This window comes from Ambystoma mexicanum, chromosome 3p (genome assembly GCF_040938575.1).
Source record: "Ambystoma mexicanum isolate Mex_15411 chromosome 3p, UKY_AmexF1_1, whole genome shotgun sequence".
Lineage (NCBI taxonomy): Eukaryota > Metazoa > Chordata > Amphibia > Caudata > Ambystomatidae > Ambystoma > Ambystoma mexicanum.
Genome location: NC_090925.1, coordinates 637,241,274 through 637,267,313, shown reverse-complemented (window position 1 = coordinate 637,267,313; position 26,040 = coordinate 637,241,274). Strand labels below are relative to the sequence as shown.

At 53.9% G+C, this 26,040-nt stretch overlaps 1 long non-coding RNA gene across 1 annotated transcript; it reads left to right on the top strand.

Annotated features, from left to right (window-relative positions):
* Positions 1-41: 41 nt before the first annotated feature.
* LOC138580674 (uncharacterized) lies at positions 42-16,842 on the top strand. The gene is made up of 2 exons (XR_011304319.1): positions 42-334; positions 5,208-16,842. It is a non-coding gene; the product is annotated as an uncharacterized lncRNA (long non-coding RNA).
* The last annotated feature ends 9,198 nt before the right edge of the window (positions 16,843-26,040 follow it).

Genomic DNA, 26,040 nt, shown 5'->3' with positions numbered 1-26,040 from the left:
GGTGTAACGTCGAAATCTGCTCAGCCGTCGAAAAATGCTTAGGGTGCTACTGCGCATGCGCTGTGTTGGTGAGCATGCGCAGTAACGACTTGCAGGAAAGCATTTTTCGACGGGCAATTTCGCCCAAGATAGCGCATTGATAGCCCATTTTCCGACGTTACACGGGCCTGTTAAGAGATCTCCCTCCCTCCCAGGGAGATGCAGAGTGAGAGGGAGGCAAATCCGAGGGGAAGCGAACTGGCAGATAGCCGGAGAAAGCTGGTTCACCGCCTATGTTTACACTATGCAGAGGCGATGCCGTTTGATCCCCTCCCTTTTCCCCTTCAGCTGACAGGTAGGAAAAGGAGCACCTGAGAGTGGGGGAGTGGTTATGCAGAGCATTCGGGTGCTTTTAAACTCGAGTCCCGTTCTGGTTTGTTGCCCCCCCCAGCCCCCTGCCAGTGTCTCCCTGTCCCCCTTCCCCCTGCCAGTGTCTCCCTGTCCCCCCTTCCCCCTGCCAGTGTCTCCCTGTCCCCCCTTCCCCCTGCCAGTGTCTCCCTGACCCCCTTAGTCCCGTTCTGGTTTGTTGTCCCCCCAGCCCCCTGCCAGTGTCGCCTTGTCCCCCTGCCAGTGTCTCCCTGTCCCCCCTTCCCCCTGCCAGTGTCTCCCTGTCCCCCCTTCCCCCTGCCAGTGTCTCCCTGACCCCCTTCCCCCTGCCAGTGTCTCCCTGACCCCCTTCCCCCAGCCAGTGTCTCCCTGTCCCCCCTTCCCCCTGCCAGTGTCTCCCTGTGCCCCCTGCCAGTGTCTCCCTGTCCCCCCTTCCCCCTGCCAGTGTCGCCCTGTCCCCCCTTCCCCCTGCCAGTGTCGCCCTGTCCCCCCTTCCCCCTGCCAGTGTCGCCCTGTCCCCCCTTCACCCTGCCAGTGTCTCCCTGTGCCCCCTGCCAGTGTCTCCCTGTGCCCCCTGCCAGTGTCTCCCTGTCCCCCCTGCCTCCCGCCAGTGTCTCCTTGTCTCAACGCCAGTGTCTCCTTGTCTCCCTGTGCCCCCTGCCAGTGTCCCCCCGCCAGTGTCTTCCTGTCCCCCCTGCCCCCTGCCAGTGCCTTCCTGTCCCAAAGCCAGTGTCTCCTTGTCTCCCCTGCCCCCGCCAGTGTCTCCTTGTCCCCCCTGCCCCCCGCCAGTGTCTCCTTGTCCCCCCTGCCCCCGCCAGTATCTCCTTGTCCCCCCGCCAGTGTCTCCTTGTCCCCCCTGCCCCCGCCAGTGTCTCCTTGCCCCCCCTGCCAGTGTCTCCCTGTCCCCCTTCCCCCTGCCAGTGTCGCCCTGTCCCCCTTCCCCTGCCAGTGTCTCCCTGACCCCCTTCCCCTGCCAGTGTCTCCCTGACCCCCTTCCCCCAGCCAGTGTCTCCCTGTCCCCCCTGCCAGTGTCGCCCTGTCCCCCCTACCCCCTGCCAGTGTCTCCCTGTCCCCCTTCACCCTGCCAGTGTCTCCCTGTGCCCCCTGCCAGTGTCTCCCTGTCCCCCCTGCCTCCCGCCAGTGTCTCCTTGTCTCAACGCCAGTGTCTCCTTGTCTCCCTGTGCCCCCTGCCAGTGTCCCCCCGCCAGTGTCTTCCTGTCCCCCCTGCCCCCTGCCAGTGTCTTCCTGTCCCAAAGCCAGTGTCTCCTTGTCCCCCCTGCCCCCTGCCAGTGTCTCCTTGTCCCCCCTGCCCCCGCCAGTATCTCCTTGTCCCCCCGCCAGTGTCTCCTTGTCCCCCCTGCCCCCCGCCAGTGTCTCCTTGTCCCCCCTGCCCCCCGCCAGTGTCTCCTTGTCCCCCCTGCCCCCCGCCAGTGTCTCCTTGTCCCCCCTGCCCCCGCCAGTGTCTTCCTTGTCCCCCCTGCCCCCGCCAGTGTCTTCCTTGTCCCCCCTGCCCGCCGCCAGTGTCTTCCTGTCCCCCCCTGCCGCCGCCAGTGTCTCCTTGTCCCCCCTGCCCCCGCCAGTGTCGCCTTGACCTACTGCCCCCGCAAGTGTCTCCCTGTCCCCCCTGCCCCTGCCATTATCTCCTTGTCCCCCCTCCGGTGTGTTCCTGTCCCCCCCGGCCCCCTGCCAGTGTCGCCTTGTCCCCCCAGCCCCCCGCCAGTGTCTTCCTTTCCCCTCTGCCCCCCGCCAGTGTCTTCCTTTCTCCTCTGCCCCCCGGCAGTGTCTTCCTGTCCCCCCTGCCCCCGCCAGTGTCTTCCTGCCCCCCGCCAGTGTCGCCTTGACCTACTGCCCCCGTGTCTCCCTGTCCCCCCTGCCGCCGCGAGTGTCTCCTTGTCCCCCTGCCCCCCGCCAGTGTCTTCCTTGTCTCCCTTGTCTTCTCCTCCCACTCCCTCCCCTGCACTATCTTGTAGATAGTCACTTGTTTTGTTCCTCTCCTTACCGTTTTCCATTTCCCCCCCCTTACCTCCCCTCCTCCCCCCCTCCTCTTGTCACTCTTGCACTGCAACAATTGTCGTCGGGCATAGCAATGTTACTGCTAGTTTTGTCTCCTTTTTTCCCCCCCCTCACCTCTCCCTTATTGTTCCATGCACTTGTACTATCTGTTATGATTTGATAGTTATTTTTCACATTCTGACCTGTTTCAAGGACCTGTTTGAATGTAATTGTATTCTCCCATGTTCCCACCCTCCTTGAAGCGCTTTGAAACACATTGTGTATAGGCGCTATACAAATAATCAATCAATCAATCAATATGCTGTCACGTTGAGGGTTCTACTTCCCAGGTGAGGGTAAGCAAGGTGATGTTTAACTTTCCTCTCCCCGTGCACATAATTATAGGCTCTCTACATGAGCAATGCTACATAACTGTTTCCTCAGAGGGGGGCTGGCAGACTCACATAAAATAATAAACTGGCCATCGCCGATGGCTTTTAGAAGTGAAACTATGTCATTTACACTTATACTAACATCATAGCCATTTAAGACCCCCAGTGACCTCAAAAGGGCACTACTATGTGATACGAACTTTGTTAAAGGTACTTATATAGCGCACCGTCACCAACGGAATTGGTCCCCAGGTGCTCTGGCAGATCTTCAAATGAGAAGGTGGGATGCGTTAGTAAGGTGAAGAGGGGAGGGACTAGTATAGTGAGAGGAGTGGTGTACTGTTGGCAGCTTCAACTCGGTATACACCGGGTGCTGAGCTTTGGTGCGGGTATCAGTCAGTCCGCGTGTGCTGTAGGTGCGGCTTATGTGTTGTTGCAGTGTGGTGAAGTGTGTGCGGCTTGTGCGAGAGATGGTTGTGTGAGTTTTTTTAGAAAGATACGTATGCAGAGAATTTAAGCCTATATTGGTTAGTGGGTTATATGAAATTTAACATGCTAACGTTCACGGTTCTGTTTAAGAGTAGTACTTGCTAATCTACATATTCCGTCCAAGTGTGGCACTTGCTAATCTTCCCAATAGTTATCTCGATGTAGGGCAGGATGATGATCTCCATTCTAAGTGTGGCACATGGTAACATTCAAGTTCCATCTAGGTGTGGCACGTGCTAACATTCACTTTTTCTATCTCTATGTGATGCAGGCTGATGTTAAGAATTCCATATAAGTGTGGTAACATTGGGAATTATGTTCGTAAGTAATGCAAAACAACATTTACAGTCCAGTCATGCGTAGATTTAGGTCGGAGGTCATACATTTCTCTAAATGTGCATGGTGTAAGCCTATGGCGGTGTACTTTAGCGAGAGGTATGGTAGAGTGGTGGGTGCTTTCTGGAGTAGAGTAATTGCTATACACCCTACCCAAGCCACAATTACAGTTTTAGTTGGTGTCTGTTGACTGCTTGCTTCATTGGCTTCCCCTGCTGACACCTGCAGACATGTCTTGGAGCCGCCATTGTAGGAGCCGCCCTTGTCCTTGGGGCCCTTAGCCGAAGGGGCTGCACGGGTAGGGGGCTGCTCTGCGGTGTCCTTGATGAGGGCGTGGTGCACCAATCAGGGCGGGGGGGGCATTGAGGGAGGCGGGTAGAGGGATGTTCAGGAAGCGGGTTGGGAAGGGGAGAGGGACCACGCGCCGAATGCGCTCACCGTGCTTTTAAGCACAGGTGCAAAAACGATTTTGGAGGCCACAAGAGGGCATGGTCAGGGGGCACCTACCTGATCAGCATCTCACGTCCAGAATTAGGAAAAAGATGTTCATGAAAAGATCATGTATATCAATGTGAAGGCTGTAAATGGCTACCTTTCACCCTGCGATTGAACCCACATTATCCCTTTATCTCTCAGTATGGCAAACAGTTTGGAGCAACACAGTGCAGCTAAGTGAAAAGGGGCATCAGCCCTCAGTAAACATTGGGCTGCTCTATGTTCACATTTAGAGATTCTGGAGAATGTTAGTGCAGCTACCGCACGAAGGGATGAAAGAAAGCACTGCTTCAACATGTGCACAGAATCGCCATCTGCAACACAATCTGTGGGGATTTCATACTTTCTATGCATATGTTGACTCAGGCTTTCCTTATGGAGTCAAGTGGGGCCTGGGGGAGCCTATTGCATTTGTCTACTGCTCATGTTTGTTTTCCTTTCCTCCTGTTTCATGTCTGCATGTATTTTAGTTTCTTTCCCTGGTGTTGTTAGCTTGTGACAATGGTTTTTTTGTGCTAGACTGCAGGCACCAGTGAGTCATTGATCATTTCCACGGGACTGCTGCTGCTGAAGTGTTTTCACATTCCCCCCCCCCCACCCTCTCTCATGATTAAGTATAGGCTTATATAAAATGGGGACATTGTATTATATATACCAGCACACGAGAGAGAGAGAGAGTACATGTGTTCGGAGGGCTCCTGCAGGCTGCGAACCGCAGGGCCATTCCCCGCCTGCGAATACTACAGGCCCTGCATTCAGCAACAGATAAGTGCTTTTATCTAACAAGTCAGACTATTGGTTAATTCCGGAGTGTTTATTTGGATAGAACGCAAGCAGCGTTTGGGCAAGGCAGCGCTCTCGGGAGGAGCATTGTGTTCGGGGAGTAACTGAATAGAACGCAAGCAGTGTTTGGCCAATGTAACTCTTAAAGGCATTGGGAAGTGTATGGAGTACAGAGGTGCTCACAGCTGATAGCAACTTCCGATGCACAGTAGCATGAGTGGCGGAGAACCGGCACCACAAATCGACTGCATTTGCATGCTGTAGACCGCCAGTGGGCAGTTTTGGTAGCTTGTCAAGTGTTCTGTTATACTGTTCCGCAACACAAGCTCACACGTGCTTTTGATTTCTTTGTAGCGGCGCTCCGCTGGATCAAAACGGCTTGAACATTGGGACCGCAGCTCATGGCAGACGTACCCCGCTGCACGACACAAAGCTAAGTGCCATCTTGTTTCTTTAGTTAATGTGTGTTGGTTGTGAGTTCCAACAACCAACGCATTGCATGTAACCAGTGGGTATATGATTGCAATGTACTAGTGAACCTGTTTAAGGTGTGCCGGTTGTGAGTTCAAACAATCAGCACAATGTGAGTGCGTACCCGTACCGCACCAGAGAATCCTAAAATATAATGTGCCAGGTATCAAAGCAGAATTACTAGGGCCGGAGAAGGACAGACTAGGCAGGGCTTTGGGGGGCATAGTGTGCTAGTGTGCAGGAGTGGGTGGGTGGAGCATCAGCGATTTCAGGAACCCCAGTAGGGGGGCAACAAGTCAAACCTTTTGCCTGAATCCCCTTACCCATCCATTACCTCTTCCTGATCCTCTATCCAGTTTCCATAATCACCCCTACCTATCCAATCCAGCAGACCCTAACCCTCTTTCCGCGGCGGGTCACGGGGGCCTGAGATTGTGTACAATCCAGGCACCAAGATCCAACGGGGAGGCAGGTGTACGTGCTACCTTCGCCCAAGACCAAGAAACCTGACACCCAGTCACTAAGTAGAGTAACTTGAATTACTCATATGTCCTGTCCCCTTTCCTCCATCCTTGTGGGTGATTCCACCGATCAAGACAACCGGGTGGTGCTGTGACAACCTGCCTCAAGATTAAGAAGAAGCAAGAATGTTCACCAGAACCGCCTGACCGAACGCTGCATCCCACCTGGAACTGGTATCAAGGGAATAGTGCTTACAGAAAGCAGACGAAGTGGCTCAAGTAGCCGCCTTGCTAATGACTTCTGGAAAGACCTCGTCCGGGAGGGATACATCTTCAGCGCTCTCCAAGTCTAAGTAATGCAATACCCTTTCAGCACCGACGGCGGGTTTGGAAAGAACACTGGCCGGCAGATTTCCTGGTTCAAATGGAACGGAGAGACCACCTTGGCCAAGAAGTTTGGATGAGTGCCCAAGATTACCTTGTCATTGTGGAAGGTGGTGAAGGGCTTGCACGACAGAGCCTGCAGCTCGCCGACTCTGCTTGCAGAAGTGAGCGCTGCCAACAGTATTGCCTTGAGCGTCACAAGCCTGATGTTGACCAAGGCCATTGGCTTGAAAGATTTACGCTGTAAAGCCGCCAGAACCACGCTGAGGTCCCAGACCGGGTGTGTGCCCATGAACCAGAGGAAACCGTCTGGACAACCCTTTGAGGTGAGCCTTAAGCACAGGGGTGGCCGCCAAAAAAATGCGCTCTGCGGAGTTCTTGTAGGTCCCAATGGCCACCAAATAGGTGCGACAGGTATCAACCTGGTCTCCATAGCGAGCCAGATGTGTAGAAAAGGCCAGTATGTCGTCCAGGGTGCAGGTGAGTGGGGTCCAGCCCCTTGTCGTGAGCCCAGTGGCAGAACATGGTCCACCTACTCTTGTACTGAGAACACGTGGAGGGCCTCCTGGATGATTTCCCAGTTGTCGTACGAAAACTGGGAGTGGGGCAGTCTACGCTTATCAGGAGCCAGGCCAAGCAGGCCAGCTGGCTGGGTCCGGGTGCTCCCAACGCCCTGCTGCGTCAGGAAGCCCCTGCAGGGGTGTGGGAAATGGACAGGCCCCTGGGGGCGCAACAGCAGCAGGTCGGAGAACCAAGCCCTCGACAGCCAGTGAGGGGGGGGGCGATTAGGAGGAGGCTGCAGTCTACTGAGGCTCAAAATGTGCAGAGGGTCCGCTGGAGCAATGGAGGAGGAAACGGATAGCAACTGCCAGCAGAGTTGGAACGTGTCGCCCAGAGACCCCTGGCCCCACCCCGCCCATGAAGCGAAGAGGGGGCACTTGGAATTCAGAGGAGATGCAAATAAGTCCAGATCTGGGAACCTCCATTTCTGGAATAGGGGCAACAAACAGTTGATGTGTAATTCCCATTCGTAGGTGTTTAGCCCGAGGCGGCGGAGATGTTCAGCTTCCGCATTGTTGTCCCCCGGGGGATGGACCGCAGATATCCATGTCCCCTCCAACTGGGTCCCTCCCAGATTGACACTGCCTCCATGCACAGGAGGGGAGAGGGGGTGACGCCCTGCTTGTTCAAGTAGAACATCGTCGTGGAATTGTCAGTCCTGACCAGACCCGCGTCGCCCCTGATGACGAGTAGAAAAGCCAGGCCTACCACTTTGAGATGCAGCAGATTGATATGCAGGAGGGCCTCCGTTCTGGACCATGCGCCATGAATCAAATGGCCATCTAGGGTAGCCCCCCAGCCCGAGAGGGAGGAATCTGTCACTACCAGAGTGGGCTCTGGCTGGGTGAACGGGGCTCCCACTGCCACATTGCACTTCTTTCTTTTCTTGAGAACTATCCCACACCCTTTTTGTATTAGTTGTGAGGTTTGGCAATAGGTTTCTTAGTATAGGCCCTTTTTATTTTATTAAACTTTATTTAGCTTGACAACACAGAAGAGGCAGAATCCCAACAGGGGCAGACGTGACAATTGCAGTGATACTGTCAGATTTCAACATTGTACATTGCTTTGCGGGTATGAGCAGAGGGGCGCAACAACACAGGAGCAATTTGGGTAATCAAAAGTTCAGGCCATGGTGGAGGTGGAAGAAGATGAAGTAAGAGATGCACCACCAGAGTCTGTAGCTATGGAGGCCATATAAGAGCAGAATCTCAGCCATATGTTCCTGGGCCTGGAATGCGTCGGCTGTTGATTAGCCCAGACCTCTTCCTTGTCAATTGCCCAGGTGACTGCCCTAAGCCATTGCGAGTGTGAGGGTGGACCAGGGCGGAGCCAGCATAGTAAGATGCAGTGGACAGTGAGTAACATACAGAGGCCCGCCAGCTTTTTGGAGTCACGACTCAAGTCCGGGAAGTCATGAAAGAGACGCAATGCAGGGGATGGAGCTACTGTGCAGTCCAAAATGACAGTCATAGTAGTACATATCTCCTCCCAGTACTGCGCTAGTTTAGGACAGGACCAGATCATGTGTATGTATGTGGCGCTGTCGGTTCCGCACCTGGGGCATCTGGGGGAGTGGTCCTTGGACATGCGGTGCAACTGAATCGGAGTGAGGTGATACCTGTGCAGGACTTTGAACTGGATTCATTTGAATCAGGAGTTAAAGGACACATTGTGGGTGCGCGCACACATGAGATTCCAGCGTTGGTCGGACATCACCCCCCCAAGTCCTCTGCCCATTTATGTTTCAGTTTGTCGCGGGGGGGGGGGTCTATCTGGCCTGTAGAGGGCATATAGTCTGGATACCTTCCCCCTAAAGGAGTTGAAGCTGCATAGCTCCGCAACTACTGGGTCGTTGGGAGGTAGCGCAGGGAAGTCAGGGTATGTGATTTTAAGAACTCTGCGGAGGGAGGAGTATTGGAGCCACGCGGATGGTTTCTGTCTAAGGATGGTTGGAAGATCCGACCACTCAACAAAACCACCACTCTCAAAGATGTCCCGGATTGCCTCGTAGCCTGTTTCAGCCCACCGTTGTATGATGGATGATGGTAAGTATGGGACCCCTGGGAGGAAATTCCACAGTGGTAGATCGCCGTGGAATGGATAGGATGTGCCTGATAGCACATTCCTAGCCCACCCTAAAATCTGGAAACTAACAGGGTCTAGTGACTCTAACATGATCGGCAATGGGGAGAGAATCAAGGAGTGGACGTCTCGGCCACTGGCTGCCATTCTCTCGAGTCTAACATGCGGAGGGGGATCCTGTGTGTTAAACCAGTGTGAGGCGAAGTGGGCCTGCGCCACCAGCCAGTATTTGAGAAAATCTGGGGCACTGAATCCGCCGCTTTACATGGGGGTGGACAATGTTGCAAGTTTTAGTCGGACTGCCCCAGAATGCCACAGATAAGTGTTAATAGTGCGGGTCAACGCTTGGAAAAAGCAGTCTCCCCGGCAACAGGGGCAGATTGATTAACTTATATAAAAGTTGGAGTACGACCATCTTTAGAACCCCCCAATTCGACCTGCCAGGGAAATTGGAACTCTCACCCAGCCAGAAGCCTTTTCAGAGAGTTTCGTGAGTTACTGATAGTTCTCCTGGAGAAATGTCTCAGGACGGCCAGTCACCTCTATACCGAGGTAAGTAAATTTCGATTGGGACCAAGTGAACCCCATAAGATCGGGAGGGGAACGTGTGCATTCAGTGAGTGGGAACAGGGTGGATTTGGAGCAGTTTACTTTGAGTCCAGAAACACGCCCAAAGTGGACAACGTCTTCCAGTATCGGGGCAAGGTTGATAGCGGGAGACCGGATATAGAGCTGGGCATCGTCTGCATATAAAGAGATGATATCCGCTTGGCCTGCTGTTCGTGACCCTCTGCGAGGGTGCCACTGGCGCATCTTATCAGCAAACGGTTCCATAGCTATAGCAAATATTAAGGGGGAAAAGGGGCAGCCCTGCCTCGTACCTCTGGCGATTCGAAATAGGGATGAGCATCTGTCCTCAGTACGGACCCTAGCCACCGGATCTGAGTAAAGTAGCCCGACCCATGAACGAAAACTGGGCCCAATTTTACATTTTCCGAGGACCCGCCAAAGGTACTTCCAGAACACGGAGTCGAATGCTTTTTGCATGTCCAGTGTAGCAACTACAGCTTGCACGTTCGGGTTAATTCTACTAATAATATCAAGTTCAGAGAGGTGGAGCGCCCTGGAATAAATCCTGCTTTATCGGGGTGAATGATGTGTGACATGAAGGGGGCCAAGCGTAAGGCTAGCAATTTGGCAAAAATGTTGACATCGCAGTTGATTAGTGAGAGGGGACGGTACGAGCCACAGGGGTTGGGGCCTTGCTAGGTTTAAGTAGAACCGTTATTATGGCTTCCCGGAGAGAAGGGGGGAGCCTACCCACTACGCATGCTTCTTCCCATAGGGCCATCTAGTGAGGTATTGGGAGGGATTTGAAGTGTTTGTAAAAATCTACTGGAAGGCTGTCCGAGCCCGGGGATTTACCAGATGACAGCGAATCGATGGCATCTGAGAGCTCCTCCGCAGTAAACGGCCTCTCGAGAGAGCTATTAGTTTCAGAGGAGAGGACTGAAAGGGGAAGGCCGTCTAGGTAAGCATCGATCTCCGCTGTTGGGACGCTCTCATCCTCTGACTAAAGGGCTTCATAGAATACCAGGAACTCAGTGTTAATATCCTGTGGGAGTGTGGCTAGAGTGCCGTCTGCTCTCTCGATAGCGGGGATGTTGGGGGATCCAAACTCTCGACGGATGAGTCTGGCTAAGAGTCGGCTTGGCCGTTTGCCCTCCCCGTATTTTCTCACGAGCTGGGGGTTGTCGAGGAATTTCACCTTGCGTTCCGCATGAGTATGAGACACATCAAGTTCCGTACCTAAAGACGCGAGGATCTCAGGAGATGGAAGGAGAGCGTATTGGGACTCGAGGGACGCGATGGCCGACTCACTTTTCCGGATATCTACTCAGATCGCTTTCAGAATACCACTTTCCTTGGAGATGGCGATACCCCTGATGTAGGCTTTAAATGGCTCCCAAAGGGTGGATTGTGTAAGTGTTTTTTTCAAAAAGTCTTCAATGGGAGTCTCTAGCTCTGAGCTAAAGGCTGTATCGAGCAAGGAGTGTGGTTTCATTTTCCACTGCCGAGTTCCATCGTAGTCTGGACCCCAGCAGAGAGGGTGAGAGAGTCACTGAGGAGTGGTCGGAAAGAGTTCTAGGGAGAATCGATTGCTGTGAAACGTTTCTTATCAGCATGTCTGATATCAGCCATCTGTCAATCCTAGAATGTGAGTCGCGAACCGGGGAATAGAAGGAGTATGTTTGGGAGTCAGGGTATAAGTCTCCATACGTCTACTATAGCCAGTCGGGGAAGCGATGATAGAATGGTGTAGGCTGCTTTTGAGAGTTGGCGGGGTCTGGAGCCCGATCTGTCCAGGTCCACGTCTAGTATTGTATTCAAGTCGCCCCCCACAGTATCGGGACCATAGGGAAGCTGCCTATCAGGGAGGCTAAGTGGAGGTAAAATTCGGGGTCGTCTACATTGGGACCATAGATGTTCAATAACACCAGTTCTTTATTTTGTAGGACATCATGAAGCAATACATATCTACCCAGTGGGTCGACCTGCGAAGATTTACCAGTAAATTTGAGGCTTTTATAGATCAGTGTCATAACCCCCCGACTCTGGGCAGAATAGTTGTTGTAATATCTTTAGGGACCCCAACCTTTGGAGAATTTTCCACAGTGTTCAGCATATGCGTGTGTTCCTTGTAAAAGAAGGATTTTCACTTCATGGCGTGCAATTGTAACTGTCGCATTTTCCTATAATTCCCCAGCCCCCGCACATTCCAACTCATGAGTATCACATTATTGTCGCCCATTGGAATAAGAGCACTGCATAGGTTTTGAAGTTCGGAGAGGTGATAACCTAGGGCCTGAAGGCTGGGCTAGATGAGCGAGCCCCCTCTCAGTACGCGACTGACCTGGCATTGGCCCGCACTCCGCCTTCTTCATGAACATCAAGCCTTTTTTTACCATAACACCCATCCCAACCGACCCCCACCCACATCCCTCCCCCAATCAGAGGAATGACAACCCCATAACCAAATCCAAACCAATGGCATCAACGCCTGGGGGCCTGTGTGCTGGCCTGGCGGCGATACCCTGGGCTGGGGGCTCATGAAGGATAGAGAGGTGCATCAAAAACCGTTAACATGTAGTTTAAGAGGTTACTAATGACGGGGAGATCAAGACATCGTAGAGCCAGAGTGAACTGTAGACACATGACAGAAGGATGGATCTCCTGCGCCCATGGGACGGGGGCGCCCCTCCCGATAGGTGATTAAAAGTCAACAAAGTGATGAGGCCATGAACTTTCAACCTGGAAAGTGATTGTGTATGAATTTTGAGGCTTCTTCCGGGATTGTGAAAAAGAAAACCTGGTTATAGTGTTCATTTCGTAGTTTGGTGGGATACAGCATGGAATATTTAACCTCCAGGTCACGCAGCCTCTTCTTGACTGCCAGGAAGGTTTTGCGTTCCTGTTGAACCGCCACTGAGAAGTCTGGGTATAAGTGGATCCTAGAGGACCCCAAGAAAAGATCCCATTTGGCACTCGCTACCCTAAGGAAGGCGTCACGATCCCGAAAGTTAAGCATCCTGGCTATGATGGTGCGCGGGAGCGCGGCAGGTCTGGGTTTTGCTGATAAAGCTTGATGGGCTCTTTCAATTGCGAACTGTGTCGAGAGCCTGGGAGAATCAAGAAGTGTGAGTAGAGTGCGCTTTATGTAGTCTTCCATGGGTTCCTTGATACCGTCCTCGGGGACCCCAATTATGCGGAGGTGATTGCGTCTAGAGCGCGATTCGAGGTCCTCATTTTTTTTGGCTACCTCCAGCACGCGTCTAGATAATGAGGAGACTTACGCCCAGAGAGAGCCCAAGTCGTCCTCCGTAGCGCCCACCCTCGTTTCAATTTCAGCAACTCGGTTGTCGGTTTTTTCAATGTGCGCTGTGATCGAGGATATGGAGCCATTCATGTCATCCAGTTTGGAGTGCAAAGTGGTGAACCCTTCGCAAATATATTCCAGCATTTTCTGTGATTCTATGGAGTCTGGAGGAGTTGAAGTGGTGGGTTCCGGCTCCGGTGCCTCCTCTGCCTGTTTAGACAGTGTTTTAGTAAACATGTTGATGGAGCTCTGTTTTTTCCCTGCGCCCTTAGTCATAATGTGGACTGGGGGAGAGTCTGCAGACTTGGGAGACCAGTATGTGGAGAGTGATCGCAAGGGTGAGTGAGGGTGACTGAATAGGGCCTAGCCGGTCGCAGTTGGTCGGAAGGAGCTTGACCCCTTATTAGCTTGTGGGTGTCCAGAGTATACAGCGACGGGCCTGGTCGGCGGCCCGAGTCGCCAGGCCAGTTGGCAAGTATGTAGATGCACAGGGAGCCCGGTGACAGGAATGCCCAGGCGGAACCAACCAGTGATGTTCCAAGTTAGAGCACAGATCCTGGGGACCTCAGTAGACAAGGGAGCGCTATGGTCCAAGGAGTTTGTGGTCTCTGGCGTATCAGGGAGGTTGCCCAGTAAGCAACTGTGAGACGTCAGGTGATCGAGGTGGGAAAGGGGTCGCTGGGTGGCTAGGGTGAAGAGGACTTTCTGGAGCTCAGTTAGCGCATCACAGTTGCTGGTCGGTGGGAGCTCTCAGTATGCGTGGCTCGGCCACACCAGCGACCGTTCCCCGGGTGTCATGATGCCTACCCCCGGGGACCCAGACCATGTCCAGCAACCCCGGAAGCAGGCATCAAGTTAACCCCAAGCAAGCCCAACAACCCCCGCTAGGGGCTATTTGGGTGCAGTCCTGGCGCCTATGGCGCCAGGCTCATATGGAGTCAGTCCTGGCGCCATAGGCGCCAGGCTCATAGATTAAAACTTACCTGATGCAGACCATGCTGCAAACTTACCTGATGCAGACCATGCTGCCTGAGCTCCAAGCCAAACGAGGCTTGGAAGGGACGATTTTACCTAGGGACTATTTTTTACTCGGGTGGGGCTGAGGAGGAATACTTACCTGGGACTACTTTGGAGGCTATTTAAACCACGTTCGAAGAACAGCACACGCTTCGCGTTATTCTGCATCCAGCAGCGTAACGCTCACCGTGCCTGCAAGTCTGCATCAGTCTTCTGCCACGCCCGCCTGGAGTTTGGAGCTCCTAGAAAAAGGGAGAAAGAAGGAGAAAAGGTTAGAACAAGAGCAATACCTTTGATCTTTACCTGAATTCCCGATCCATCGCGCCTTCGAGCTGGAAGAAAGAAGTTGTTTTATGCGCGCTGCCTCGCCTGCTGCAGTGCCGCGCTGAACTCACCGGCCTTCGCTGCATCTTCACATTTCACCGCATCCTCCTGCATGTTCCCGCCGCACTCCGGCACCTAAGGAGAAGACAAGAACAGCAAGGTGAGCCAAGGGAATACACAGAGGAATACCCCCTATAGACTTACCCCTTATTTTACCACCGCGGGTATTATTCTTCTTCACGGGTCGGCGCAGCTTCCACTGCATCCTAGCCGAACCCCGGCCCCTAAGGGGAAACAAAAGGACAGCAAGGTGAAACAAGGGACTAACAAGGGAAACCCTCCTCACCACAAAAGACTTACCTGATTTTACTGCCGGAGGCATTATTCCCCGAGACTTCATACTTTCTCTCAGCGCCTGAATAAGGGAGAAAGCAACAGGTTACATATGGACATAATTTTTTCGAACTGTGTTGGATAATACAAATCCTTACCAGAACATTACCGGTTGCCACGAGGAACTCTTCAGTAGGGTCAAGCTGCAACCTGCGTTGAGGTCTTCTTTACTGTCAGCTTGTCATCGGTGGTCGAATGAAAGAGGTCCGTCCCTTCGAACTGAAGGTCTAGACTCCTCTCCTTTACATCTAAGGAGAACCTTGTGGCAAGCATCTACGCCGTCCACCTCCTCTAGACCCCCAGGCAGAGGCATCTACTGGCTGTGTCGATGTGCGAGACCAAAGACCCCATGAGGTCCTGCGCAACTGCGCAGGTCTCTGTCAGCCTGGCTTTAATAGAGGCCTGTCTCTCCGGGTGTATGTTGGGCAGGAACTCCCCCGATCTCTCGCCACAGCTTCTAGTTCACCGTGGCTAGAAGGGTATCAGCGTTGGCCTGTCGCAAGTGCAGCCCAGCGTTGAGATAACAACATCTCCTGCCGAATAGACTCGAGGGCCCTGTCCTCCTTGGATAGACAGGTAGAGGCGGCCCCTGCTGTGGACGACAACGAGGATGGCTTGGAATACAAAGAGGCTGCCGCCACAACTGAAGAGTGTGGTTGAGGGTGGGAGGCCAGGAGGACTGGTTCCCCATCCAGTAGCCTAAAGCGGCTGTCCAATTTCTTGTTCATCTGGGCTTTGGCCTGGGGCTTCTCACAGAACTTTTTAGCCACGAAAGGACATCTTTCTGAAGGGGAATGCCTGATCGGATTGTGGCGCGTGGGCCAGGACCTCCGCCAACACCCCTGATTCCAATCAGACCAGGAATGAGCAACAGGTATAAGATAGCACCTGCATCCTTAATAGGAATCTGAGCTTCACACACACACAGACGCACACAGACTATAAAAGGGAAAAATCACAATTTTAAAGCAAATGCTGGAGGTACCACGTATGCATTATTCACTACCTGCAAAGCAGAATGCTGGATAAATTGCAATAAGGCACGCAAAAAGGATGTAGCTTAACATTCAAAGTCCTGCAGACAAGCACTGGTCAATGATCTGTCATTTGCTTACAAATTGCAAGCCCCCCCAGCCCCTGCCCACAAGCATCCAGCATGATGAAGGGCAACCCTCTGAAGAGTGGGGCAGGGAACAAAAGTATAAATTGGTCCATCCGTCATCTGATCATAATCCAACAGTCAGTACACCACACAAAGTTTGCGATGAAGAGTAAATCCTGGGTAACAAAGGAGACCGCTTTGCACACTCCCTGAAGAAACACCTGTTGCTCCATAAGTGCTTCAACAAAATTTAGGGCATAATCAGCGTACACCCGGTGAATAGAAATCCAGAACAAAAAAGCAGCCAGTTGAAGCAAAGAACTTTGCCAATTTTCCAACCAGCTCATATATTGTGGACAGATCCAACAATATGAGCCCACTAGGGCAAAGGGCATTCAACAGTCTGAAGAAGCTGGCAAATCAAGGGTTAGTAGGCTACCATGCTTTCCTGAACAGGATAGTGAACCGCAGAGATTGACGTTCTAAGCATTACTGATGCAGTATGCAAAACCACACCAAAAAAGCAAGTCTAATGATTTTACCACAGCAACCACACCGACGGCCATACAAGAAAGATCTCTACATGGACAGCAATACACCCAGAAGACCAGACTGAAGCATACCAATTTCTAGTCCCAGTCCTTGGATCAAATGTTCTTAGGCAAAGGGAGCTCTGTGGCTCAGGTCGGCGACGGCTGTCCGGTGTTTCTCTTTGATCTCCTCGGCAGTCCCCTTCTCCGGTCGGCAGCCTTTCGTAGGTCTGTCTACCAGGGAGCTTTGGCAAAGATCGGCTTGTGCACAATGGCCCCTTGTAGCTTGGGAAGAGATCTCCTAGCCAGGCCCTCTCTTGGATCAGTTCCTTGAAGGCACAGCAGCTTTCAGATTAGCGAAGGACCGCAGCAGCAGTTCTTCTTCCAGTGGGCTTCAAAGGTAAGCATCGGTTTCAACTTCAGCTTCTGAACTGCGTCAGTTTCGATGTCAGTTTCTACTTCAGCTTCTGAGTGATTTCTAGTAGTGAAAGGCCCCCAGATATACTGTTGATCTCCCATTCATTCTGCTGGGTCACACTCAGGCAACCAATCACTCAGAAGGGCAGTCAGGCAGCCAATCAGGCGCACAGTGCATTCAGGCCATTCTTCTCCATCCAGACACTCACAACACAGAATGTGGATTCGGCCAAGTACCATGCCATTCAGCACTACACACTGCATCCAAACCAGTTTTGGCAGGGCTGTCTCAGCCATTGTGTCAAACGCCAGATACTAGACACCCATAACACAGAGTGCGTATTCGTCACACACTCCATTCACCTAGGTCCCACCCCAAGGGCGTACCCACAACATACAGTGATTGGGAAGGCTCCAGCCAGTCTGGCCTGGACTTCCCCCACAATACCATATATGGAACTTCCACCCAACAGCCAGTCGGGGAGAAGGGACAGAGTCAGGGCTTCCTGTGACTTTGGGAAAAGTAAGGTAACAGGCGATAGAAAGCAAGAGGCCACCGGGGCCATCTTGTTTCCTAACAGGAAACCACTGATTCCAATGACAGGGCCTGGGCATCCCAAAATGGACAATCAACCGTAAATGTGTACGCCCCCTTTGGTTTGACGGTAGTCCATAGTGCTAAAGTGCCATCTCCGGGCTTCGTTATCCTTGGTGTCATGAGTCAGTGCTGCACTGCGTGCTTCTGTTCAGTCCTCGGGGCACCTCCCCTGTAGTAGCTCGATCAGAGGCTATCCTGCTATGCCCAAGAGGCGCATGTTCCTTGGACACCAAGCACCCCTCGATCCTTCCTGTAGGAACTCCAATAACCTTGACCAGTCTGTGCAGAACCCTTTTGTATGCTCTCACAATATCTCTCTATTTTGGGGCAGTCCCACCTATGTGGCGCCACGTTCCCTCCCTTCCACATTCCCTCCAACAGAATTTCGATTCCCCCAGGTCAATTTTGTGGAGTCTTTAGGGCGTTGGGTGCCAATGGAAAAGCAGTTTTACCCAGATTTCCCGAATTTGGAGGGATCTCGTGAGCTTGGGAATGCTCACCCATAGTTTCGACCATTCGCTCTTTTCTATTGGCCTCGGAGGGGGATCTTCAACCACTTTTAGGTGCACGTATATGGAGGTGACCACCCGCCTGTCGCCGGGATCTATATTCAGGTATTTTTCAAAGGGCATTAGCTAGCATGTCCCTGCTTGTTTCATGGAGGGTTGGAATAACCAGTGCCTTAGTTGTGCATAGCGAAATCTCTCCCTCTCCCCCAGTTCGAAGTCTGCCATATATTGGTCGAATTGTTTGACCTGGTTCCGCGCAAACATATCTCTGATCTTTTGGCATCCCCCCCTGCTGCCATTTGGTGAATGCAGCGGTTTTGTGTCCCGGGGTCAATTGTGGATTGTCCAATAACGGCGTGAACGGTGATGGGTGAGGGGTGATGTGTCCCCTCTTCATTGCTTCATCCTACGTGTCGCCCACTAGAGCCAGAATCTTGCTACAGTACATTCGGGGTGGTTTATCTGGTTTGGATTTCCATAGTATCTCTTCCAAGTTTTCCCCTGCTACTGATCGGTCCATTGGCCTCCATCTCTTTCCCCTATCTTCATTCTGCCGATCCCGGATAACTCTCATCTGGGCTGCCAGATAGTAGACTTTAAGGTCCGTTTCCCCCAACCTGCCTTTACAAGTAGGCATTTCCATGACTCTAGCAGCCACTCTCGGTACTCTATTGTTCCATAGGAATCTACTCGTCATTTTTTTGCAGAGACCTGAATAGGGCGGCCAGTACCTGGATAGGGAGGGCTCAGAAGTAGTATAACAGTTGGGGTAGGATGACCATTTTTATAACATTTATTTGACATAGCAGTGTTATGGGTAGGGGCCCCCATAATTTTCGTTCTGATCCTTTCTAGGAGGGGCGGATAATTTGCTTGATACAGTTGTTCGACCGATTTGGCAGCAGGTCGTCGGTTTCTTTTCAGGTTTGGGGTTATGGGTGCGTGATCTGAGTGCATGATAGTCTCGACCGAGATCCCTGTAGTGTGGCCCAGCAGACTTCTGGAGAGCCACACATAATCTATCCTCGAGTGCTTGTGGTGAGCATGCCAGTAGAAGGTGTACCCCTCCTGGTATCCCTTCAAACGCCCTCCACGCGTCTACCAAGGCCAGGGTTTCCCTTGTGCCCCCTGTGCTATTTTGGTTCTGTCCTTAGAGGGGTCCCATGCTATGTTAAAATCCCCTTTTAGGATAATTGGCATTGTAAGTGATATACAATTAGTTCTTCCACTGATTGAATGTCACTGTTCATGCTGTTGCTTTGTTTGTGTTCTGTTTCTTCTGGCTGAGGTCAGGTTCTCACCTCCTGGCCCTCACACACTCCTGGGCTTTTACTCTATGCCCAGGGGAACAAGCAACTCATTAGGCTCACTAAAGGGATTGCAGCGTCTTTGGGCTAGCTTGTCATTACTCTGTCTACCTGGTGTGAAGACTAAACTGCGTGCTAGTGTTGGAAGGGCGTGGCTAGCAGCAGAGTGATGAAGACGTGAGTCTCCGAGCTCTCTCAACCGCCGACAAACATCCTGTAAAATAGCCTGCTATTCTTGTAAACCCTGAGGGGAAAACCATCCCTGTGGAGCGACAAATGAGTGGGGAACATTTGGGCGAAAAACAGAATCAAAAATCAGACCGGCCAGAAATATACAAGCTGCGGAAGAAATCAGCGTGTATTCGAGGCCAAGAAGAAATCGGCAGGGGCGACGGCATCAACTTCCACTTCCCCGCCGGACGCCAAGGGGAAGAAGCTGGATGCCATGAGACGAGGGGTCATCTCGTCGGCAGCGACGACCATCAAGGCAGCCAACGCCCTCGCGATCGTGGCGCGCTACGACAGGGAGCTGTGGTTCAAGATCGCTCCCATCCTGGACTTCCTCCCAGATGACAAGAGGGCAGAAGCCCTTGAAATCCTGCAGGAGGGTGAGGTGGCATCGGACCACGCCATCACGGTGGCCACAGACATCGCTGACACCGGCTTTCGCCAGATGGGCAACAGCGTTTGCCATCACTGGTGCGGTTGGCTCAGGGCCACTGATTTCCGTCAGGACGTGCAGACCAGGATACTGGACATGCCCTTCGACGGGAACAACCTGTTCGGTAAGGCAGTGGACGAGTCGCTGCAGGCCATCAAGGTGGACTCCGAGACGGCCCGGGCCCTGGGTTTTCTCCATCAGCGACAGCAGTCCTTTCGGACCTCCGGTGGCAAGTCTCGAGGTGCCTCCAAAGGATTCGGCGGCAATGCCTCGTCGTACCGCCAGGCAGCCCACTCCTCGTCGCAGGAAGCCTACAGATGCCGCAACAAGACAGGAGGACCGTCGTCGTCGCCAAGGAGGCAAAGGTGGCAAGGCCTCGGCGAAACAAGACTGAACCGGCCGTGACGCCGGGCCCCCACCCGAGCACCCCGGTGAGAGGCCGGCTGGCGAAATTCATCAGCGTGTGGGAGTCCATCTCCACCGACCGTTGGGTGCTGGCCAACAGGCACTCCCTGGAGTTCCAAAGAAAGTGTCCCCGTTTCCCACCTGTGGCCAGGAAGGAAAACCATGTGCCACAGCTGCTTCTGGAGGTACGAGTAATGCTGAGAAAGGGCGCAATAGAACTCTTCCCAAAGAGGCTCCGGGGCTCCGGAGTATACTCGCGGTACTTCCTTGTCCGAAAGAAGACCGGCGGCTGGCGGCCCTTCCTAGACCTGCGCCGCCTCAACAAATACATCAAGTCCCAGAAGTTCTGGATGGTCATCCTTCAGCACGTGCTGGGACAATTGGAGGAAGGCGACTTCCTGTCATCGCTGGACTTGGAGGATGCTTACTTCCACATCCCCATACGAAAAGGACATCGAAAGTTCTTAAGTGCGGCACTACCAGTTCAAGGCCCTGCCCTTCGGGTTGAAGTCGGCGCCAAGGGTCTTCACTAAGTGCCTGACCGGTGGCGGCGCGGCTGCAGGGGATCCACGTATACCTCTATCTGGACGATTGGCTCATCCGAGCAAAGTCAAGAGAACTCGATCACACAGCGAAGACCGTCCGCCTGCTCACAGAACTGGGATTCTCGATCAACTTTGCAAAGTCCCACTTGGTACCGTCGCAAGACGCCCTGTTCCTGGGAGCCAGACTCGACACAGTGGCACGGTTGGCTTCACCGTCGGAGGAGAGGACGAAAGCCATCATGGGCAAGGTACGACTGTTGACCATGGAAGTGGCCAGGGTGAGGTCCATCAAGTCCCTGCTCGGCATGATGTCGTTGTGCATCTACCTCGTGCGTCTGTGCAAGTTGCGGATGCGGCCACTGCAGGAGTTCCTCGACGCCCGTTGGATGCAAGCGGCGGGCAGCTTCGAAGACAGGATCTCCCTCAATGAGACTTTCCTCCAAGCGATCCGGTGGTGGGGCAACTGCGCGCATCTAGCAGCGGGCATGAACTTCTAGACCCCGGCACATCAGGAAACTGTGACGACGGACGCCTCCCTATAAGGATGGGGAGCGCACACCAGAGATGCCTTTGGCTCCCGGAGGAGAGGTCACTATACATCACCATCCTGGAGCTCCGAGCCGTGTTCTGGGCCCTCAGGTCGTTCCTTCCGTCCCCCAAGGGCAAAGTGGTAAGGGTCTTCACCGACAACACCACCATGATGTTCTACATCAGGAAGCAGGGGGGCACCAGATCCCCGACCCTATCCAAGGAAGCGCAGGATCTGTGGCACTGGACCGTTGCCCAAGGGATGTTCCTGGTACCCTTCCATCTGGCAGGAATAAAGAACACCATCGCCGACTCACTCAGCAGGGAGCTGCGCTCGTGCCACGAGTGGGAGCTTCGGCAGGATCAAGTGGATCTCCTATTCCGACGATGGTCCCCAGATCGATCTGTTTGCGAAAGCGACGAACACCAAGTGCCAGATGTTCGCCAGCAGGTTTCCCCGGCCGGGGAGCATGGGCGATGCCTTCTCATTTCCCTGGGACGGCCTGTTCCTGTATGCGTTCCCACCATTGCCGTTGCTGCTGCGATTCATCAGTCAACTCAGACGGTCCTGGTGCAGGATGACCCTCGTCGCACCGGCGTGGCCGATGCAGATTTGGTTCCTGGACCTTCTGGACATGTCAGCGTCCCCCCCCCCAGTCAAACTGCCGACGGATGCGGATCTTCTCGCCAGGGAAGGATGCGCCATTCGACATCATGACCCAGTATCGCTGAACCTGCAGGCCTGTCTCCTGCAGCACAAGAGTTCTGAGGGTACGATATCCCGGCGGACTGCAAGGAGGTGCTTGCAAAGGCCACGGCGTCCTCGACTCTTACGTGCTATGGACATAAATGGAAGAGGTTCTCTGTCTGGTGCCGTGCACAGAAGACCAACCCTCTGCGGATTATGGCCCCTCAAGTGCTGCCGTACTTGCTGTCGCTGGCCAAGGCAGGGCTGGCTCATGCCTCCATCAAAATCCATCTAGCGGCGATCTCCCGCTACACCAGAACTCTGGGGTTGTCGTCGCTGTGGTCTCATCGCCTGGTGAAGGAGTTCATGAAAGGACTGTTCCGCTTGTTCCCGCCGGTGAAGGCTCTGACCCCGGTGTGGAAATTCAACGTGGTGCTGACCAGGCTCATGGGTCTGCCATTCGAGCCTTTGCATTCGGCACCGTTGAAGTTCCTATCGTGGAAGACAGCGTTTCTTGTGGCCATTACCTCCGTACGACGAGTGGGAGAGATCCAGGCCCTCTCCTGTAAACCTCCATATCTGACATTCCACGAGACTAGGGTAGTGCTGAGGACGCACCCCTCCTTCATGCCCAAGGTGCCGTCGGACTTCCATCTCAACGAGCCCTTGGTGTTACCTGTTTTATTCCCGTCGCCTTCGTCGCCGGCTGAGAGGACTTTGCACTCGCTGGATCTGTCTAGAGCGCTAGACCGCACGAAGAGTCTTTGGAAGACGTCACAGCTGTTTGTGAACTTTGGCCCTGTGAACCAAGGGAAGGCCCTCTCGAAGGCTTCCATTTCCAGATGGCTCTCTGGCTGCATCATGCACTGTCACCAGTTGGCAAACCGACCGTTGCGCGGCCGTCCGAGAGCCCATTCAACCAGAGCGATCGCTGCTACCACGGCTTTCCCGTCTGGTGTGCCCCTGCTGTACATCTGCAGGGCTGCTACGTGGAGGTCGAGGCACACCTTCACGAGAATCTACTGCGTCGACCGGGATTGCGCAACCTGTTCGCTTGAAGGTGAGCCTGGTGAAGAGGTAAGAGATGCTTAATGTTGAGTTGTTGAAATGCTTAATGTTGAGACTTGCCACCTCCCGTGGTTGTGCATGTGTGTACTGCTATGTATTCTTGTATTCATGAGCATGTGAATCCATGGCAGACCCCATGCTGGAGAAGGAACAAGTTACTTCTCCAGCATGGGGTCTGGCATGGATTCACATGCTCATGAATATTCCCTGTCGTCAGGCTGGGAATCCTCGGTAAAGAAAAAACCAGTATCAGTTTCGTTTCTGATCTGTCTTTCGTAGTAATAACTAATCACTGATCTCTGTGTCATACTGACCACAGCCAATGACTGCCCTCTCCCTAAGCCCCGCCTCTGGCAGCCATCCTCAGATTTTTACCGCACGTTCTTGTGTTGGGAGTCCTCGTGCATAGCTCTCGAGCTTTTTTAGCTACTTTTTCGCGCTTTTTCAAGAGACTTGTCTCATTTTTTCCGGTTCGAGCCTCAAGCTCCACCGTTTCATTCTTCCGTTAACGGGGATCCGTTTCGGAACTTCTACGCCCCTCAAGGGTGAAGACTTCATCGAATCTACTTCTTGGAACATTCCAGAAGACTTGTGGCCTACTTGGACATGGCCCAGGACAAGGGTTCGTCGCCCGGATCCAAGCTGTTTCGGAACTGCCCTGGATGCGGGTTGCAAAATGTCTTTAAAGAAGACGAACATTCGAGGTGCCTCTACTGCCTCCACAGGGATAAGACGCATGTAGAGAAGGACTGTGAGTTCTGTAAGAACATGTCGGAGCGGACCATGAAAGACCGTCGATCCCGCCTTGCCAGCTGGTTGGAGAAGGCTGGAGAGAAGAAGAAAGGGTCCGAGCGGGCTTCTAAGTCCTGTGCGGGCGCCCCGGCGACGGGGGCCCAACACCAGGCCAAGCACCGCAAGTCCGCGGGCTCCGGGAGCGCCGAAAGGTCGGGCTCTTTGGTCGCCAAGGAGGGCGCTTCCTCCCCGGTACCGTCAACCACGAGTCAGCGCTCTGGTTCGGGGAAGAGAAAGTCTGATGCTCCGGGTAAGCTTCGGGAGAAGCCCCGTCCGAGCTCGGATGAGGGGGTTCGAGGCGTTGACCGTCCCCCCAAGGAGAAGGCCCCAGTCGCGCCTAGGGCGGTCAAGGCCCCTACCCACCAAGCTAAGGCCTCTATCGAGGCGATTGCGGCGACTCTGGCCGTGCCGGCAGAGACCCCGCCGACGGAGGCCACCTCCGGAACTAGAGTTTCCCTGCCGTCAAGGAGGGAATCCACTTTTCAACCCGTTGTCAAGTCCCCCGTGACAAAAAAGGGGGGGGGGGCACGGTGGACATCTCGAGCTCGGAATCAGCCTCGGAGGAGGAACTGACTGAGGTCGTGAAACACCTCGAAGCTCGCTTCGAGAAGGTTCGATCCCGTGAGGAGGATCCCCTGGACGTAATCGAGGAGGATGAGGACGACGAGGATGAACAGCCCTCCCGTCCAGTGCAGCCGGAACCCGAGCCTCAGGATAGCTCGGCGGCCATCTTGTTGGCGATCCAGTCCCTATGCTCTGAGATCAGAACGAGATTACCACGGCCCAGGCCGGAGGAACCCCAACCTGGCCCGTCGGAAAGCCCTCCGAACAAGCGACGACGGATCCATCCCTCTCCTCCCGTCGCTCCCGCAAGACCTACGGTCCCCTCCTCATCCTCTCCCAAACCGGGTGACGACGATATGGTAGGCACGACGACGGGCTCTGAAGACGACGGTGCAGACGACGGAACGGACCTTCCGTCTCCCGCCCCACGGGCCTCCCCGCCCGACGAAATTGGCTCGTTCCATGCCATGATATCCAGGGCGTCGGAGTTGTTCCAACTCTGCCCAGAAGAACGCAAAAAGGAAGGTTTCCTTTACCAGCGTAGGGAGGCCAAGAGAAAATCAGTCATCGCGGTGCCCCTGATCGACATCTGGGAGGAAGGCCTATCAGTGCTGAAGAACCCCTTCACAGCACCGGCCAAACGGGACCGATACGAGAAAAAGTATCGGGTCCCCGACACGGCTCCCCTGTGTCTCAGGGCCCAGCCAACGCCAGACTCTGTTGTCTCGGCGGCGGCTAAGAAGGACGCAGGCTCAGGAGCCTCGACAGCAAATTCCCCACCGGACGGCGAGGGAAAGAAATTAGACGCCATGGGACGACGGATTATCTCGTCGGCGGCGACGACAATCAAGGCGGCCAACGCCCTTGCTATCGTCGCCCGTTACGACAGAGAACTATGGTTTAAGCTGGCCCCCATTTTGGACTTCCTGCCGGACGACAAGAGGGCCGAGGCCCTGGAAATACTTCAAGAAGGCGAGGTGGCGTCTGACCACGCCATAACGGTGGCGACAGACATCGCCGATATCGGTTTTCGCCAGCTGGGCAACGGGGTTTGCCTGCGACAACGAGGTTGGCCCCGAGCAACTGATTTCCGTCAAGACGTCCAGACGAGAGTTTTGGACATGCCGTTCGACGGCAACAACTTGTTCGGCAAGGCTGTGGACGAATCGCTCCAGGCCATAAAGACTGACACGGAGACGGCCCGAGCTCTAGGAACCCTCCAGCAGCGATGGCCCTTTCGGAGCGCCGGAGGCAGACAAGGGGGTTCCAAGGGATCCAGCGGCGGTTCATCGTCCTACCGCCAGGCGGCTCGCTCCTCGTCTCAAGAAGCATACAGGGGTCGCGGCAAGCAGGGAGGGTCCCGCCGCCGTCAGCAGGGAGGCCAGGGCGGTAAGGCCACCACCTCCAAGCAAGATTGAACCGGCCGTGGTGTCGGGCCCCCACCAAAACACCCCGGTGGGAGGCCGGCTGACGAAGTTCGTCGGCGTGTGGGAGACCATCTCCACCGACCGTTGGGTGTTGGATACCCTGGCAAGAGGACACTCTATCGAATTCCTGAGGAAGTGCCCCCATTTTCCACCTGTGGCCAGGAAGGAGAATCATGTTCAACAACTCCTGTTGGAAGTACGAGCGATGCTCAGAAAAGGCACCATCGAGCTCATCCCCAAGAGACTCTGGGGCTCTGTACTCAAGGTACTTCCTCGTCAGAAAGAAGACCGGCAGCTGGCGCCCCATCCTGGACCTTCGTCGTTTGAACAAATACATCAGGTCACAAAAGTTCAGGATGGTCACTCTACAACACGTGTTGGGACAGCTGGAGGAAGGCGACTTCCTATCGTCGCTGGACCTGGAGGATGCGTACTTCCACGTTCCCATCCTAAAAAGTCACCGGAAGTTTCTC